Source organism: Erythrolamprus reginae, chromosome 2 (assembly GCF_031021105.1).
Source record: "Erythrolamprus reginae isolate rEryReg1 chromosome 2, rEryReg1.hap1, whole genome shotgun sequence".
Taxonomy (NCBI): Eukaryota; Metazoa; Chordata; class Lepidosauria; order Squamata; family Dipsadidae; genus Erythrolamprus; species Erythrolamprus reginae.
The window spans coordinates 179,073,716-179,094,062 of record NC_091951.1 but is presented as its reverse complement, the minus strand read 5'-3'; the positions used below and the strand labels follow the sequence as shown (position 1 = coordinate 179,094,062).

At 39.7% G+C, this 20,347-nt stretch overlaps 1 protein-coding gene across 2 annotated transcripts in view; it reads right to left on the bottom strand.

The window, feature by feature from the left end:
• The window catches only part of ACVRL1 (activin A receptor like type 1), a 65,216-nt gene extending 58,059 nt beyond the window's left edge, over nt 1–7,157 (bottom strand). Inside the window, exons 1-2 of one of the 2 annotated variants that reach the window (XM_070740544.1) lie at nt 6,629–7,157; nt 2,592–2,672 (exon numbers count right to left, since the gene is read on the bottom strand). The gene's annotated coding sequence lies outside the window, so the exon portion shown is untranslated. Of the gene's footprint in view, nt 1–2,591; nt 2,673–6,628 lie in introns of those variants that run through there. The other variant, XM_070740545.1, reaches the window with a different exon arrangement.
• Nucleotides 7,158–20,347: the final 13,190 nt, after the last annotated feature.

Sequence of the window (20,347 nt, the reverse complement as noted above, 5' to 3'; positions counted from 1 at the left end):
TTTTGACACTTTGGAGCTGAGCTAGGACAATGGTTCGCGTGCCAGCAGATATGGCTCCGCGTGCCATCTGTGGCATCCGTGCCATAGGTTCACCATCACTGGCCTAGAACTACACCTATACTTGAATCAACATGCTTCAGTTAAAAATGACACTAAATTAATTAAATTTATAATTACTTTTCAATTATTTATCAATTTTATTTTTCTAACCTGTTAAGAATTGAGGTGGTAGCTAGTTCTGAAGGGGACTTGAAATCATACCTAAAGTTTTAAAGGACCTAGAACCACTGATCCTCCAGCTTGGCTCCAGGTCCTGCTAGCTATGGATAGCAGCACTTTTCACCAGTGGAAAGTTTTGAACTGTTTTCAGGGGCAGCTCCTCAGAAACATGGGACAGCAGAGAATTTCCCCAGAACTCTCACCAAAGCAGAACTGGGTAATACATTTCTCTTCATAGAGTTTAGAACTTCAGTAACCTTTGAATTGCTGATTCATAATGCTTTGAGCCTTTTTTTTAAAACCACAGCTGAGCTGAAGTGCTTTATACTCATCTTTGAATCAGCAAAACACAAACACACACACACACACACACACACACACACACACAATGTGTGATTTGCTGCCCTCCCAGCTTATATTTCTTTCTGGTCAATAGAATTTCTTGATATGCCTCCAAGGCAATTGGGAACCGCATACCAAGCTTATGCTTTAACTCAGTGTTTCCCAACCTTGGCAACTTGGAGATATCTGGACTTCAACTCCCAGAATTCCTGGCTGGGGAATTCTGGGAGTTGAAGTCCAAATATCTTCAAGTTGCCAAGGTTGGGAAACAATGCTTTAACTGACCATTAGGAAAACATCTTGCCTGATGGATTGGTTACGCTGGAGGGGAGCAATGAGTTAAGGGATGGAAAAAGTAGAATTTAGGGATGTTGGCATGCAATTCTCAGTTCTGGTTTTGCACTATTGCAATACACTTGATCTCTAATGTACAGTTCCTTTCTCAACAAATGGAGCCAAGGATCATTTCTATTTAGAGGTTTCAACTGTGGCAGTTCTGACAGCAAGCCTGATAAGATATATTTTTGGAGGCTACCTATATATGATGCTAGAAGAAAGAAACAGGCATTCCTACAACTAAGGACAATTGCACATGGTATCTAAATCTAAGTATCTAACGTTATTCATGGACTGAAAAAGACATGAAGGCAATATTTTGAGGATGCTGCAGAGAAAAGACCTTGTCAGGGTATGTTTATGGTGTGCTTCGGTGCCAGGGGAAAAGACTTCCCTTGTGATCTGGTGAAGCCCCAAATCTTTTTCAAACATGTCACTTTCCAACCAAGATGGGGTTTTTTTCTCTGTGTCTAAAAGATTACATCAGTGGTGGGTTCTACTACTTAGTTTTGCTACTGGTTTGGGAACAGAAGCACACAGGAGTGCAATGCTTCTGTGCATGTGCAGAACATTTTTTAATGTCCTCCCGGTGGATGAGCAGAACCTCCTCCCGCCGTTGCTAACAGTTCATCATACAGTTCATCATGTCACACCAACACTCTGCAGTCTGCATTGGTTGCTGATCAGTTTCCGGTCACAATTCAAAGTGTTCGTTATGACCTATAAAGCCCTTCATGGCACCGGGCCAGATTATCTCAGGGACCGCCTTCTGCCGCACGAATCCCAGCGACCAGTTAGGTCCCATAGAGTGGGCCTTCTCCAGGTCCCGTCAACTAAACAATGTTGGTTGGCGGGGCCCAGGGGAAGAGCCTTCTCTGTGGTGGCCCCGGCCCTCTGGAACCAACTCCCCCCAGAGATTAGAATAGCCCCCACCCTCCTTGCCTTTTGTAAGCTCCTCAAAACCCACCTCTGCCGTCAGGCATGGGGGAACTAAGATAATCTTTCCCCCTAGGCTTCTACAATTTATGCACGGTATGTCTGTATGTATGATTGGTTTTATAACAAGGGTTTTTAGCTGTTTTATTATTGGATTTTTACATTCTGTTTTTATCACTGTTGTTAGCCGCCCCGAGTCCACAGAGAGGGGCGGCATTCAGATAAATCAAATCAAATCAAATCAAATCAAATCAAATCAAATCAAATCAAATCAAATCAAATCAAATCAAATCAAATCAAATCAAATCAAATCAAATCAAATCAAATCAAATCAAATCAAATCAAATCAAATCAAATCAAATCAAATCAATAAACAAACAAATAAATACCAGGTCAATCTAGTAGCAACCACCTGTGGATTACATGTATTCTTCGCCCCCCCCCCCCCGGAAGCAGCGAAGGACCAGCCTGCAGTGTCTCTGCCAGCGTAAACAGAGCTCTGGGGGACCACACACAGCCTCGTGATCTCCATTTTCACTGGCAGAGGGCAGCAGGAGGCCGTTGTGGCTGAAAACGGAGCTCAGGAGTCCGTTTTTCATTGGCAGAACGCTGGGCCAGCACAGACGCCCCTGACACAAGTGACATCAAGCTGGCCATGCCCACCCCAGTCCCCAAGGCTAAAACCAACCCTGATGCAGCCCTCAATGAAATCGAGTTTGACACCCTTGCTATAAAGTGTATTATCAAAATTATCTTACCTGCTCAGTTTCAGATTTTCAATCTATGTTTCCAAGCATGCGTAGATTTCAGTCTTGTGGGGATCTAGTCGGTTCTTTTCCCTTAAAACCCAAATATTCTCTGGTTAGCATTTGATTAAAAGATATATGACTACTGAGAAAAAAAATTACTGAAGATATTTACTTATTTATTAAATATATATGCTGTAACAGTGAATCTGGGCAGTTAAACTTCAAAATGTTTATGTAAATGTATTCCCTCCCTATCTCCAGATGTATGCAGATTTACTAGAACCACAAGAATAGTATAGAATAGAACAGAACAGAACAGAACAGAACATAATAGAATATTTTATTGGCCCAGTTTGTCTTTGGTGCATATGCTCTCAATGTACATAAAAAGACAAAATACATTCATCAAAAATAATGCGGTACAACACTTAATGATTGTAATAGAGTACAAATAAACAATCAGGAAACAATCAATAGTAATATAAATCATAAGGATATAAGCAGTGTTGGGCTACTGCCCGTAGGAGGCAGGGGGACGGGGACGCAGTGGGTTAGTTAAAATGGAGCTCCATTCCAGAGCACCCAATTTGCACTGAAAGATGTTGAAAGAAAATGCAGGCCATCCTGCATAAGTCACGCCCAAGTGTGGTAGTAAAAATTTTGGTAGCCCTTCACTGGATACAAGTAACAAGTTACAGTCATACAGTCATAAGTGGGAGGAGAAGGGTGATACATAGACATCACCCCCTTTGGAATAACCAGGACTAATTGCAACACTTTGAGAGTAGCCAGCTATGGAACCTATGACTGCTCCAAATATCTTTAATTATTACTGATTTGTGTTTATTCCTCTTTCTACTTACTAGAGCTACTTACTACTTACTACTTACACTACTTACTAGAGCTTACAAAACTTTTGCCAGACCCATCCTCGAATACAGCTCATCTGTTTGGAACCCATATCGTATGTCAGACATTAACACCCTTGAAAATGTTCAAAGATACTTCACCAGAAGAGCCCTTCACTCCTCCACTCGAAATAGAAGACCCTATGAGACTAGACTTTCAATCCTGGGCCTAGAAAGTTTAGAACTAAGACGCCTTAAACAAGATCTAAGTATTGCCCACAAGATCATATGCTGCAACGTCCTGCCTGTCGGCGACTACTTCAGCTTCAACCACAACAACACAAGAGCACACAACAGATTTAAACTTAATATTAACCGCTCCAAACTTGACTGTAAAAAATATGACTTCAGTAACAGAGTTGTCGAAGCGTGGAACTCATTACCGGACTCCATAGTGTCATCCCCAAACCCCCAACACTATTTACCCTTAGATTATCTACGGTTGACCTATCCAGATTCCTAAGAGGTCAGTAAGGGGCGAGTACAAGTGCACTAGAGTGCCTTCCGTCCCCTGTCCTATTATTCTCCTACATATCCTATATCTCTTCTTATATTCTTTCATAATATACTCTATTCCTATATATATATATGTGTGTGTGTCTATCTATCTATCTATCTATCTATCTATCTATCTATCTATCTATCTATCTATCTATCTATCTATCTATATGTATATATGTATGTATGTGTATGTATGTATGTATGTATGTGTATATGTATATGTATGTGTATATGTATGTATATATATGTATGTATATGTATGTATATATGTATATTTTTACAACAGCACGAAGCTTGGAAACTTCAGCCTGATGATGGTGAATGTGATTTCACCGAAACGTCGCATAAACATGGAAAATATTACACAGGGCAAAACCCGAACTCAGAACAATCTACATATATATATATATATATATATATATATATATATATATATATATATATATATATATATATATATATATATATATATATATATATATATATATATATATATATATTCTGTTACTAAATTCTATATATTCTATATATTCTATTCCTATATATTCTATTCCTATATCTTCTTTTCTATTCTTTCTTAGATATATTTTACTATGAGTATCTCCTCTATAACCTTCATCATGTATTTTACTATGTGTATATTGATATATACTCACTAAAACCCTCATTGTGTGTTGGACAAAATAAATAAATAAATAAATAAAAATAAATTAGACAGATGCCCCATTTTTACATAGTAAATACCAGCCAGTAACAGAAAAGAGAAGCAGTTAAAAAAAGGCATTATGCAAACAAAGTGCAGAGTTTATCTACAACTACTCTGTATTGTCTAATCCAGTGTTTCCCAATCTTGCCAATTTGAAGATGTGTAGACTTCATCTCCCAGAATTCACTAGCTAATCTGAAGTCCATATATTTTCACGTTGTCAAGTTCTAATCTGTCCAGGCAACAAATTTTAATTAAACTCACTATCGAAGGATGACTAAAAGAAGAGAGCAAAGCATGATGTATAGAACACAGATACATTTATATTTGTGTGTGTACATGAATATGTAGGTATTCATAATGTCTTTAATTTAAAGAGCAACGTACTGTATTTAACTATTGAAGAAAAAACTGACTAGGAACTCGCTATTTCAGCTCAACCTGTTATCTGTATTGTTAAATATTTCCACATTGACATTAATTATACCTCTGGATCTAGAAATGTGGGTAGGGTTTTTTTGAGTGGCAGCAAATTATTTTAATTGCTTTGTTTTATTCTGCAGAGGCAGCATTTGCAGTATTCAACAATTTCAGAGCAGATCTGAATTTAGCAATTTAGCAAGGAAGGGCCTGCTTTGGGGAATGGTTAGGAAGGGAGAAAGGCCTAATCTTTCTCCAGCTGAGAGAGAAAAGCACTGCTATTTCTTTCTTGCGCTGGTTCTCTATTCATTTCTGGCCAACTACGTTGAGTCCTTGACATCTTACAGCTGCCTGATGGAATAAAAGCCAGAGTCTCCACAAAAAAAGGAGGGGAAACATTAATTGTCCTTAAGTGAAGCCTGACTTGTAGCTGCATTTTTCTGGTACAATGGGATAGAAATATTTTCTTTTCTCTTGTACTAAGCATTTGGTTTTTATCTCCCAACTAAATCTGGATTAAGCCCCAAGAAGTCTCCCATTTAAAATTTAATCAGAACCAGACCCTTCAGCAATAAATGCAAATCCAACAAATACATACCGATAAATGAGGTGTGTTTGTGGTGCTGGGAGACCATTGTTTCATTTCTACAGTTGCCTGCTAAATTGGTATCAATTTATGTATATTGCCCAGAGTCTCTTTAGATAGCGAAATGAGTGGCATATGAATTTAATAGTTGTTTTTTTTTTAAAAAAATCATATTTTGGGAAAGAAATGGAAGAGCCTAATTATTGCTGCTAGTTTACTATTACAGAAATTGACACCCTATTTCCTTGGAATTAACTCTGCAAAAACTGTCATTTGTATTTGGAATATTTCAGGAGACAGCTTGTAGTGACTGGGTTTCGCTTCTCAGTACGTCATAGCGTTGCTCTTTGGAGGTATTGCAGCCCAAGACAGACCCCCTCCTAAACCCCTTAAAAAATAAATCAGCCATCACCCAAGATGTAGTCTTTATACAAATATTCTATAAGGCCATCATGCTCAGTTTTAACTGCTGATGGTCTGACAGATTTGGATGGCTTTCCTTTAGGGAAATTCAAGTCCCCTGTGGAAGATGGACTTTGAATTTTAAGCTAGAATGGGAGTAGCTTCATGCTTTCTTTGGAGATTTGACATTTCTGTTGCCTGGATTTAGAAGGGGGATCCATTCTTTGAGCCCAACTCAGCAAGAAAGAAATGGACAGCCATTCAGAAAAAAGGACCAAAAGTAAAACAACTAATTTAGTTTGTGACTGATATTATCTGACAACCTCCCTGGGAAACTCCAGCATGTGAGGTTGCCTCTCTTGTTTACACACACACACACACTGAGAAGACCTGATGCTGAAAGAGCAAGTCCTCCGAGGTGGGAATATTTTTCTTTCTTGCTCGGGAGCGTTTACATTTTGAAAAGAATTTTTTTTTAGAAAAGTCAGGAGAAAAAAAGAAAGAAACACCGATTGCAACTTACCCGGAAGATTTTGAACTGGGAGGTGAGCGGAGCTTGACTACGTCCTGTATCCTGCTGCTTTCCTGCTTCTGACAGGCTGTGATGAACTCTTCCTCCGATGTGAGTTTTTCCTCCAGTATCAAAACCTGAAGTGCCTTTTGGAAAGGTGTCTTTAATTTCTCCGCCCTGCGCAAATCCCAGTTCTTCTCGGATTGCTCCTAACCTGAGAGGAGGTCACAGGCCTCCTTTCTGATCATCCTCTCCGCTATGTCACAACTGAAAAAAAAAGATTTCTCTCTGATTCAGCCCAAACCTCTGTCTGGCTAAAGTTTGCCTCAGGGAGGTGGTGTGTTGAAAAGCAGGCACAAGGGGGAGGGTGTGTCGGGGAAGGTGGGGGAATAGAAGACGAGATCTTATTTCCAGCCCCTCTCTTAGCCTCTCGACCGAAAGCAGCGGTTTGGCAAGATCTGGATGTGGGAGAAGTTAAAAATGTTTCTTATTACTGCCTCTTCCTGCTTGGCTTTTCTCCACCACTCCCAGCTAATAAAGCATTTCCTATTGTGGAGCAGAGATCTATATACATTCATTCATTCACCCCCCCACCCCTCTCTCTCTCACACACACATTTTTCCTACAAAACCCAAGCACACACCCCCTTAGCAGTCGTTTTCCATGATCTCCCATACAGACCCTCTTGTTTCATCTTTCCTCCCCCACTCTTCCTTGCTACGGACTTCCATTTTCAGAGGTTACCAGATCCATCAGTGCCTCGATGCTACATAGTTGACTGGAATCACAGAGTGATGGATTCATATTGTTGGGCCTAAGGCCCTAAGCCAGGGATGGAGAGCCTTTTTCTTCTCGGGTGTAGAAAGAGCGTGGACGAGCGCTATTGCGCATGTGCGAGTGCCCACACCCATAATTCAATGTCTGGGGAAGGCAAAAACATCTTCCCCTGCACCATGGAGGCTCTCTGGAGGCCCTCTGGAGGCCGGAAACCGCCTGTTTCCCAATTTCTGGTGGCCGGAAACTGCCTGTTTCCCAACTGGGCCTAGTAGGCTAGTGTTTCACTCTCCCCAGACTCCAAAGGCTTCCCTGGAGCTGGGAGAGTCTAAAACCGCTCTCCCTCAGCCCCCTGAAGGTTCTCTGGAAGCCAAAAACACCCTCCCAGTGCTTCTGGGAGCCCAAAATCAGCTGGCTGGCACCAGTGAACGGCTACCAAAATTTTTACTACCACTGTGGGCGTGGCTTATGCAAAATGCCCTGCACTTTCTTTCAGTGCAAGTTGGGTGCTCTGGGGTGAAGCTCCATTTTCGCTACCCCACTGCGTTCCCTTCTGTCCAGGCACTAGCCCACCCCTGGCCTAGCACACACATGCACATTGGAGCTGAGCTAGGGCAACAGCTTGGGGGCCAGCAGATATGGCTCCATGTGCCACCTGTGGCACCTGTGCCATAGGTCTGCCATCCCTGCCCTAAGCGATGAAATTGTATTCTGTTGGGAGCAGCAATGGCTCCACATTATGTATCTGACTCTGCAGCCAAGGGGACATTTGGAGAACAGCTGACTTCTCAACCTGCCTAGCATGGCCATGTCCTCAGTGTTTGTTACTTGCATTCTCTATCAGAATGATTGTAATAGGGTACAAATAAGCAATCAGGGAACAATCAATATTAATATAAATCATAAGGATACAAGCAACTAGTTACAGTCATACAGTCACAAGTGGGAGGAAATGAATGATGGGAACGATGAAAAGGTTAATAGTAATGCAGACAATAAATAGTTTGACAGTGTTGAGGGAATTATTTCTTTAGCAGAGTGATGGCATTCGGGGAACAAACTGTTCTTGTGTCTAGTTTTCTTGGTGTGCAGTGCTCTATTGTTTGTTTGAGGGTAGGAGTTGAAACAATTTATGTCCAGGATGCGAGGGGTCAGTGAATATTTTCAAAATAACTTCACGAGTAAACCCAGCCAATACTTAAGCAACCTTGATGAAAAACACACTGTAGAAATTAATTGTTATTTGTTTTGTAAGATTCGCTTTCAGTTCTCTAATCACGAGTATAGATCGTATGTTCTGAGAGAGTTGGAGACCAATGGGAGAAATAGCATTATGCTTATTTCATATCGGTATATTGAGCAACTTGCGTTGCTTCCAATATTTATTTAAAAAATTCTGAAGGTTAGCTAAGTGTCTCCTGTGACCATTATGTTGTATTCGTGTCATTTCTCAGAAGTGAAATGGGAGAGAGCAGCTAAAAAACTGAAAGACATCCTTCCCTGCAAGGAGGTTGCTAATGCCACAGCAGCTCTTACCAAGAATTGCAATAAAGTTGTCAAAGAGAAACTCCAATGACCGGCAATTCAATAAATATTCTGTCTTTTTAGCTTTTTTAGAAACATAGAAGACTTATGGCAGAAAAAGACCTCATGGTCCAACTAGTCTGCCCTTATACTATTTCCTGTATTTTATCTTACAATGTATATATGTTTATCCCAGGCATGTTTAAATTCAGTTACTGTGGATTTACCAACCACGTCTGCTGGAAGTTTGTTCCAAGGATCTACTACTCTTTCAGTAAAATAATATTTTCTCACGTTGCTTTTGATCTTTCCCCCAACTAACTTCATATTGTGTCCCCTTGTTCTTGTGTTCACTTTCCTATTAAAAACACTTCCCTCCTGAACCTTATTTAACCCTTTAACACATTTAAATGTTTCGATCATGTCCTTTTCCTTCTGTCCTCCAGAATATACAGATTGAGTTCATTAAGTCTTTCCTGATACGTTTTATGCTTAAGACCTTCCACCATTCTTGTCGCCCGTCTTTGGACCCGTTCAATTTTGTCAATATCTTTTTGTAGGTGAGGTCTCCAGAACTGAACACAGTATTCCAAATGTGGTCTCACCAGCACTCTATATAAGGGCATCACAATCTCCTTATATAGAGTTTATTTTTATTACTATACAGACATTTTCACATATTCATCATCTCATTTCTCATTCTTTTACAAAACTTTTACAAATATATTCTACATTTATCTTACTGCTTTATTAGTTCAAGGTTGCATTTTTACCATCCTCCCTTTCTATCTCATACAACCCTCCCTTCTTCCTTCCCTTTCCATTTCTCTTTCCAAACCTACTTCTCCCTCTCTCCTTCTCTTCTTCCCTACTTCCCCTCCTACCTTCTCTCCTTAATGTCTTCTCGCCGATTATTGCAATGACACGGAAAACCTATCATGACAATAAAAAAACATCTCATTATTCTGTCTTATTTAAGTCTAAAAGTTATACCTTCTGTGTATCTAGGGAAAAGAGTAAAATGTGGGTCAACTGTCCATATCTATAAGAATATGGAATGCCCTCTATGGATATCAAAACTTCATGCCTGGTTAAGGCAACCCCGCCCTTTGATTAGCTTAAGGAAATAATTATCCATTTAAGCTTCCTTTTATCTAAGGTAATTAAAAACCTTCTGTTTGTCTAAGGTAAAAACTAATTAGGTACTCTTCTGTTTATTTAATAATCATACCTTGACAGGATTTTGTCTGTATGCTATGTTTTAGATATTAACCATTTTCATTGTAATTAGGTTAAGTAAAGAATTAATTCTTTATATTTGTATACACAAGAAACTGGTTATAAATAATAAACTGGCAAGTCCAGAAGCAGAGCTTCATATCACGAAGCTGCTCACTCTGAGAGATTTCCTGGCCCGGACAAACTTTGATTCAAGAAATCATGTCTCCATGTCTGTGATTTGTACTCTTTCTCCATTTTTTTGGGATGGTATTCCAGCAACCCTGAGTTCTTTTACACAATCTTACATTTTTTCATATTTTATTTCACATAAATTCCTTTAATCTACCTACCTACCTATCTATCTGTCTATCTGTCTATCTATCTATCTATCTATCTATCTATCTATCTATCTATCTATCTATCATCTGTCTATCTGTCTATCTGTCTATCTGTCTATCTATCTATCTACCTACCTACCTACCTACCTACCTATCTATCTATCTTTGTCTGTCTGTCTGTCTGTCTGTCTGTCTGTCTGTCTGTCTGTCTGTCTGTCTATCTATCTATCTATCTATCTATCTATCTATCTATCTATCTTCGTCTGTCTGTCTGTCTGTCTGTCTGTCTGTCTGTCTGTCTGTCTGTCTGTCTGTCTGTCTGTCTGTCTATCTATCTATCTATCTATCTATCTATCTATCTTCGTCTGTCTGTCTGTCTGTCTGTCTGTCTGTCTCTCTCTCTCTCTCTCTCTCTCTATCTATCTATCTATCTATCTATCTATCTATCTATCTACCTATCTACCTACCTACCTACCTACCTACCTATCTATCTATCTTCGTCTGTGTGTCTGTCTGTCTGTCTATCTATCTATCTATTTATCTATCTATCTATCTTCGTCTGTCTGTCTGTCTGTCTGTCTGTCTGTCTGTCTATCTATCTATCTATCTATCTATCTATCTATCTTCGTCTGTCTGTCTGTCTGTCTGTCTGTCTGTCTGTCTGTCTATCTATCTATCTATCTATCTATCTATCTATCTATCTATCTATCTTCGTCTGTCTGTCTGTCTGTCTGTCTGTCTGTCTACAGTGGTACCTCTATTTACAAACTTAATTCATTCCATGATCAGGTTCTTAAGTAGTAAAGTTGTAAGAAGCAGCAATTTCCCCCATAGGAATCAATGTAAAAGCAAATAATGTGTGTGATTGGGGAAACCACAGGGAGGGTGGAGGCCCTGTTTCCTCCCAGGAGATTCCTAGAGAGGCCCCACAGAGGCTTCTCCCTGCCTTTTCTGGCCCTATTTCTTCCGAGGAGATTCCTAGAGAGGCCCCACGGAGGCTTCTCCCTGCCTTTTCCGGTTACAGTTTTGGAGGCTTGGGTTTGTAAGTGGAAAATGGTTCTTGAGAAGAGGCAAAAAAAAATCTTGAACACCCGGTTCTTATCTAGAAAAGATCGTAAATGGAGGCATTGGTAGGTAGAGTTACCACTGTATCTTTCTTTCTTTCTTTCTTTCTTTCTTTCTTTCTTTCTTTCTTTCTTTCTTTCCTTCCTTCCTTCCTTCCTTCCTTCCTTCCACCCACCCACCCACCCATCCATCCATCTATCATCTATTTTTATGTGTTAGGAATACACTTTTAATTTAAAAGTTTCTTCCCCTCCCACCCTCTCCCCTCATTTCCTTGATTTATAACAGTTCATTTGATGACCGCTCACCACCAGCTCAAGGTTGACTCAACCTTCCATCCTTCCCAGGTGGATAAAATGAGGACCCAGATTGTTGGGGGCAAAATGCTGACTCTGTAAACCACTTAGAGAGGGCTGTAGAAGCACTATGAAGCAGTATATAAGTCCAAATGCTAATGCTATATGTTACAGCACTAATGAAAAAAAGTGACTTAGAACCATTTTTCACATTTACGACCGTTGCAGCGTTCCCCATGGTCACATGATTAAAATCCAGACGCTTGGCAACTGATTCATATTTATGTCTTTTGCCGTGCCCCAGGGTCGTGTGGTCACTTTTTGCCACCTTCTGACAAGCAAAGTCAATGGGGAAGCTAGTTTCACTTAACAACCAGGTTACTAACTTAACATCTGCAGTGATTCACTTAACAATTGTGGTGAGAAAGGTGGCAAAATGGGGCAAAACTCACTTAAGAAATGTCTCACTTAACAACAGAGATTTTGGACTCAATTTTGATTGTAAATTGAGGACTACTTGTATTTGTGCTCTATATTGGGGTAACTGGAGATAAATTCTATCCTGTAATATTTGAAGATATCTGTGGCCTTGTAATCTTGTGCAAAATTAATCTGTGCTTAATTTAATATTGCACACGTACTGGTTTAACTTTCTACCGATTGAAAATAAATCAATCTGTTTATAATTTCCATGGAAATCCAGATACGTTAGAAATTTTAAATATGTTAGAAACCCATTGTTTTAATTTACCAGCATTAGCTCTGTGAATGTAAGGCTTGAAAATTTGGTACTTACCAGTTACCACAAAATATACTGCTCCAAAAAATAAAGGGGACACTCAAATAACACACCCTAGATCTGAATGAATGAAATATTCTCATTGAATAAGCCGCTCCGAGTCTCCAGAGAGGGGCAGCATACTAGTCTAATAAATTATTATTAATTATTATTATTATAATATTTCATTTGCACAACTATTCCATTTGCACAATAGCAGGTGAAATTGATTGTCAATCAGTGTTGCTTCCTAAGTGGACAGTTTGATTTCACAGAGGTTTGATTTACTTGGAATTATATTCTGTTGTTTAAGTGTTTCCTTTATTTTTTTTGAGCAGTGTATATGGTTAACTGAAGCTGCAAATCAACCCAACAGCCCCTCTGCTTTTTGGTGTGTAGAAAATATGGATGGTGGTTTTAATTTCTGGGTATTATGTAACTATTTTTGCAGAAGTTGTTACACTGAGTAGATCCTTATCCAAATCAATGTATTTCCTTTCCAAATAAACTTTATAATCTCTATAGTAAAAAAAAGAAGAGAAAAGGAAATTGCCCCATTCAATTACATTCCTATCAGATGTAAATTCTGTCACATTTTCCTATCAATTTAATGAGTAATGTTTGGATTTCTTGCTGGCAATTAAAGGGTGCATTTGTGTGAAAGTAACAGTTCCCAAAGTCCTTCAGTTCATGATGATCTTAGTATAATCAGAATCCTACATAAAGGTAAAGCTAAAAGTACAAGACAAAAATGTGGCAAGACACCCATTCTCCTTCCTGTCTCCCCATAATTTCCTCTTCCTGTTGGAAAAAACTGAATCTAAATTCAGCAATTTCCTTTGGAAAGGATAATAATCTACCTATTATTCAGAAACCCCGGCAAAAATTGTCTGCATATTTTAAATCAAATTATCCAGTTCTTAGTCACCTCTTCAAACCTACTTTGCTAATATTCAGTCCAGATCATTTCCGCACAGATCCAAAACTCAAACAAGGTTAAAGCAACAAAAACCATCCTGACATATTTATTATGGTACAAGTTCCACCATCTACTGTATATACAGTCAATGAAAGCTATGAATTTGTCAGCTTTTCAAAAGTTTTTATTTTAAAAAATAAACAAATGGTAAAAAAAAGTAAATAGATAAAGCAAAGTTACAGGAAGAAAAAAGGAAAAGATAATCTAAATCCTCTAAAATGCTTCTTCTGCTAAGACCAATAAAGGTATTTTAGGACATAGCCTGGACTTTTATTTATTCCATATTCTTAATATGGCACTTCTTGTTAATTTTTACAATCTCTATTAAAGCACTCATGCTTTCTCCTACCATAAAAAGCCATCTGAACCAAACCTCCAGTTATGTTCTTCTGATTCTAACATTCTCTTTTTCCTCAGTGACACCCATTCTTTCATCCAGGTTTGTCAGCTTTTTTTTATTTTGCTGTAACAAGCAAGTATGGGTGATCTTTGAAATTATTACAAGGCTGGATTCTTTACATGCTCTGCTCAGCTAACTTTTAGGTGAAACGTATTCTTCACCTTCTCAGCTAAGTAATAACCAATCCTCAGTTTGCAATAGATCTTTTAATCTTCTCTATAATTTAAATTATTTCTGTATTCATCCATACCTAATCGTGATGTGGCCAGAAGCATGAAATGAACAATGTGACATCACAATTCAAGCTCTGGTCTTTTATATTTCTTTTAAAACATCACATGTAACTGCAGAAGAAGTGGAGTTTGCATCACAACCTCCTGGTTCGCAGTTCAGCAGTTGCCTTTGCTTGCTCATTCCTGCTACGGGCACCTATGATTTACATCTCAAACCAACTGGATTGTATGTACCGTAAGTAAAAAAGGATTTTAAGCTTAAAATGAAATGGAATATTTATATTTCAAATATAGTTGCTCGACATTTTCACAAATAATATTCTTCCAACTTCTGGATGCATTGTTGGTCTATTCAGTTTGAGATGCTTCTCATATACTTATATTAAATGAAGTTTTTTTCCACTTATGGCTAATATACTGCATTTGGGAATACGAGAGCAATCATGGGCTTCCCTAAGTATGCCCATGTCACTCCAACACTCCACATTCTGCATTGATTGCCGATCAATTTCCGGTCACAATTCAAAGTGTTGGTTATGACCTATAAAGCCCTTCATGGCATCGGACCAGAATATCTCCGGGACCGCCTTCTGCCGCATGAATCCCAGTGACCGATTAGGTCCCACAGAGTTGGCCTTCTCCGGGTCCCATCGACTAAACAATGTCGTCTGGCGGGTCCCAGGGGAAGAGCCTTCTCTGGGTGGCCCTGACTCTCTGGAACCAGCTCCCCCCGGAGATTAGAACTGCCCCCACCCTCCTCGCCTTCCGTAAACTCCTTAAAACTCACCTCTGCCATCAGGCATGGGGGAATTGAGGCATTCCCCCTCCCTCCCCCGGGCCTATATAATTTATGTATGGTGTGTCTGTGTGTATGTCTAGTTTAATAATGGGGTTTTTAAATGTTTTTTAAATTTGTTAGATTTGTTATGAATTGTCTTATTGTATTCTGTGAGCTGCCCCAGGTCTACTGAGAGGGGCAGCATACAAATCTAATAAATAAATAATAATAATAATAATAATAATAATAATAATAATAAATAATCTAAAAGTGTATATATATAATCATGTATAATTATGTGCTAGAATAGCTATTTCTAGTAGTGATTGTGAGCAGGCCTCCCCTCTTAAAATACAACTCTTCCAACATAAAGCTCAGCAGACCCTCCAAGCTACAATATTTACATAATTTTAATATTTACCCCTCCATTTTTCAAAAAGCATAAGAAATCCCCCTCTATTTCTCCTCGTAAAAAACTTTGGCTGAGATAAACTGATTATAAAGATCATTCAATGAGCTTCATAGCTGACTGAGAATTTGAAGCTATTTCCCACTGTGTTAAATCCAGTAATGTAATGTATGTGTATCCATTTTGAATTCTAATCTAATCCCATAATAGTCTCCCAGCAGTTAATAACACAAGTCATAAACATAACCATTAAGAGGCATAAAAGCTTATAAATAGCAGCAACAATATTAACAGTCAAATTAAGTGTACCCAATTGCCTCTAAGTGAACAATTCTGCCTTCAACAACTTCTGGAATATTGTTAGGGTAACCCAGTTTTTGTGGGAAAGTTATACAGTGATACCTTGTCTTACAAACTTAATTGGTTCCGGGACGAGTTCTTAAGGTGAAAACTTTGTAAGACGAAACAATGTTTTCCATAGGAATAAATGGAAAAGCGATTAATGCATGCAAGCCCAAAATTCACCCCTTTTGCCAGCCGAAGCGCCCATTTTTGCGCTGCTGGGATTCCCCTGAGGTTCCCCTCCATAGGAAACCCCCCATCCAGACTTCTGTGTTTTTGCGATGCTGCAGGGGAATACCAGCAGGGGAATACCAGCATCGCAAAAACAAGCGCTTTGCTGGCAACGGAAGTCCGGAGGTGGGATTTCCCATGGAGGGGAGCCTCAGGGGAATCCCAGCAGCACAAAAACAGGTACTTTGCTGGCAACAGAAGTCCAGAGGTGGGGCATCCCAGCTGCAGCGGTGGGTTTGTAAGGTGAAAATAATTTGTAAGAAGAGGCAAAAAAATCTTAAACCCCCGGTTTGTATCTCGAAAAGTTTGTATGATGAGGCATTTTTAAGATGAGGTATCACTGTATTCCACAGACCATGGGCCACAATCCCAAATACTACTTCCTGCTCACTTCCTCCATGTAGATCTTATCAGTAGATTGATTCTACTTGGAAAAGGTGGCTCTGAAGATATCTGGAACCAAGCCAAGCAGGGTTAAAACTATTCCTTGGTTAAAACTTCCAGCACAGGTATTATTGCCCATGGCATTCACACGTACTAGAACAGAAGAGAATAATGGGGTGGAAGGGATCTTAGAGATCTTCTAGTCCAACCCCCTGCTCAGAAAATTATGATTGGAGACAGGATGATAATTGTCCGATATGACTGGATTCTGGGAGGACCTCTTCAAGACAGGCCACACCAGCACCCATTGCCTCATCGACACAGCCAACATTCCAGCTCCCAAAGGAAGGAAATAGATCCAAGCTAGCAGAGTTTATGCTCAAGAACAATCTGTCCATGTTTATATGATATTACAAGTTGCTATGCATGGACACGACTCTACAAGAAGCTATCCCAATCACCTCTCCAGATTCTGCCAGTTAAGAAAACTTCAGTGAACGTAAGCAGTATTATCAGCAAAATGAAGAGTTTGTTGGGGACAATATGATGACTCTGTGTACCATTTAGAGAGGTGTAAAGCACTTCGAAGTGGTATACACACATATTTTTTGGAGTACAGTGATACCTCATCTTACAAACCCCTCATCATACAAACTTTAGATTTTTTTACCTCTTCTTCCAAACTATTTTCACCTTACAAACTCAAGCCACTGCCACTGGGATGCCCTACCTCTGGACTTCGGTTGCCAGAGAAGGGCCCGTTTTTGTGCTGCTGGGATTTCCCTGAGGCTCCCCTCCATGGGAAACACTACCTCCAGACTTCTGTGTTTTTGCGATGCTGCAGGAGAATCCCAGCAGCGCAAAAACGGGCGCTTCGCTGGCAATGGAGGTCTGGAGGTGGGGTTTCCCATTGAGGGGAACCTCAGCGAAATTGCAGCATCACAAAAACATGGAAGTCAGGAGGTGGGGTTTCGAGGACTTCCGTGTTTTTGCGATGCTGCAATTTCGCTGAGGCTCCCCTCGCTGGGAAACCCCACCTCCGGACTTCCATTGCCAGTAAAGCACCCGTTTTTGCACTGCTGGGATTCCCCTGCTGGGATTCCCCTGCAGCATCACAAAAACACGAAAGTCCGGAGGTGGGGTTTCCCATGGAGGGGAGCCTCAGGGGAATCCCAGCAGTACAAAAATGGGCGCTTCGACTGGCAAAAGGGGTGAGTTTGGGGCTTGCATGCATTAATCACTTTTGCATTGATTCCTATGGGAAACATTGTTTCATCTTACAAACTTTTCACCTTACAAACCTCGTCCCTGAACCAATTAAGTTCGTAAGATGAGGTATCACTGTATAAGACATATCTTTCCCCCCTTAAAAGCTGAAAATTTGAGTGTGTCTCATACTCTGAATATAGCTTTTTCCAAGCTTTTCCCCCCAGCCCTAACAAGGTGCTGGTTGCAGGCTTGTTTTCATTGTTACTCCTGCCAAAAATGGTTTTTTCAGCCCTAACGGGGGGCTAATGATCTTCCTGGCTTGCAGGATTTTTTAATTTCTACTCCCTCTGAAGAGGTTTTTCCCCAGCCCTAAGGCTTTACAGGCTTGTTTTCATTCCTATTCCTACTGAAGAAGATTTTTTTTCAGCGCTAACCAGGGGATTTCATGTGCTGAAGCTGACCAGACTAAGGAAGTTAGTGAGATGAATACCTGGTAGGTAGATTCTTTCCCCTGTTTTCCTCCCCAAAACTACAGTGTGTCTTATTCTCTGGTATGTCTTATACTCTGAAAAATACAGTAAGTCTACGGGCTATTGCCAAAATGACCACTGGGGAGGAAGGCTGCAGGGAGATTGCAGCTCAAAGTGCACTAAGAGCAGTATTGTTGCTTCTCCACTCTTATTGTCACAATGTAAGTTTAAATATAAGCTCTTACTTGATTCAAATTCAATGTTCTACCTCTACCCAGAGTACTTTAGGCATCCCTTCTGTTGCTTCTGCTGCTTCATCTTTTGGCCGTCTCCCATCAACCAAGCTGGTCTCTGGAATCAGCTGACAGAATTGCTGCTCTGAAGCAATCATATCAAGCTCCTGGTCGCTTCCTGATTCCAAAAATTCAGCAGGTGTCCTATCTTTCCTTTTAAAAATTGGGTTTTTTTTCATATGTTTGGGTATTCATGTAAAACAACCTGACCAAGACTAATATTTGAAGATGAGCCAGGGGGAACAGTAGTTATGTGCAATATATTTTCCTTTCTCCCTTATACTAGCATTCTGATGAAAGGTGGCCATTAAAATTAATTCTTACTCTAAGAGTACAATTACTGTGGTATAGCCCCTGGCTAAAACTGTTTTTATATGTTGTAAGACGCCCCGAGTCTTCAGAGAGGGGCGGCATAGAAATCCAACAAACAAACAAACAAACAAACAAACAAACAAACAAACAAACAAACAAACAAAGAAAGTGGTTTACAAATATCCCGTGTGTACCATTCTTAACACTCAATAAAGTATATTTAATATACTTCAATATACAATATACAATACTAACTAGACAACACAGTATCAACAGTAGAAACCTTCAAATTTCTAGGTTTTATCATATCTCAAAACCTAAAGTGGTCGCCTAACATCAAAAACACCGAAGACAAATTCCTTGTGTGTGCAATCACACTTAGCCAATTAAGAATTCTATTGTACATATTCTAAAATGTCATCAAAAAAGCACAACAAAGAATGTTCTTTCTGCACTAACTAAGGAAACTCAAACCGCCCAAGGGGCTGCTGATACAGTTCTACAGAGGAATCATTGAGTCTGTCATCTGCACTTCTATAACTGGTTTGGTTCTGCAACCCAACAAGACCGACACAGACTTCAGAGGATAATCAGAAGTGCAGAAAAAACAATTGCTGCCAACCTGCCTTCCATTGAGAACCTGTATACTGCACGAGTCAAAAAGAGGGCTGTGAAAATATTTACTGACCCCTCGCATCCTGGACATAAGCTGTTTTAACTCCTACCCACAAAATGTCACTATAGAAACATAGAAGACTGACGGCAGAAAAAGACCTCATGGTCCATCTAGTCTGCCCTTATACTATTTCCTGTATTTTATCTTACAATGGATATATGTTTATCCCAGGCATGTTTAAATTCAGTTACTGTGGATTTACCAACCACGTCTGCTGGAAGTTTGTACTAGGATCTACTACTCTTTCAGTGAAATAATATTTTCTCACGTTGCTTTTGATCTTTCCCCCAACTAACTTCAGATTGTGTCCCTTTGTTCTTGTTTTCACTTTCCTATTAAAAACACTTCCCTCCTGAACCTTATTTAACCCTTTAACATATTTAAATGTTTCAATCATGTCCCCCCTTTTCCTTCTGTCCTCCAGACTATACAGATTGAGTTCATTAAGTCTTTCCTGATACATTTTATGCTTAAGACCTTCTACCATTCTTGTAGCCTGTCTTTGGACCCGTTCAATTTTGTCAATATCTTTTTGTAGGTGAGGTCTCCAGAACTGAACACAGTATTCCAAATGTGGTCTCACCAGCGCTCTATATAAGGGGATCACAATCTCCCTCTTCCTGCTTGTTATACCTCTAGCTATGCAGCCAAGCATCCTACTTGCTTTTCCTACTGCCCAACCACACTGTTCACCCATTTTGAGACTGTCAGAAATCACTACACCTAAATCCTTCTCTTCTGAAGTTTTTGCTAACACAGAACTGCCAATGCAATACTGTATTCAGATTGAGGATTCCTTTTCTCCAAGTGCATTATTTTACATTTGGAAACATTAAACTGCAGTTTCCATTGCTTTGACCATTTATCTAGTAAAGCTAAATCATTCACCATATTACAGACCCCTCCACGAATATCAACCCTATTGCACACTTTAGAGTCATCGGCAAATAGGCAAACCTTCCCTACAAAACCTTCCCCTATGTCACTCACAAACATAATAAAAAGAATAGGACCCAGAA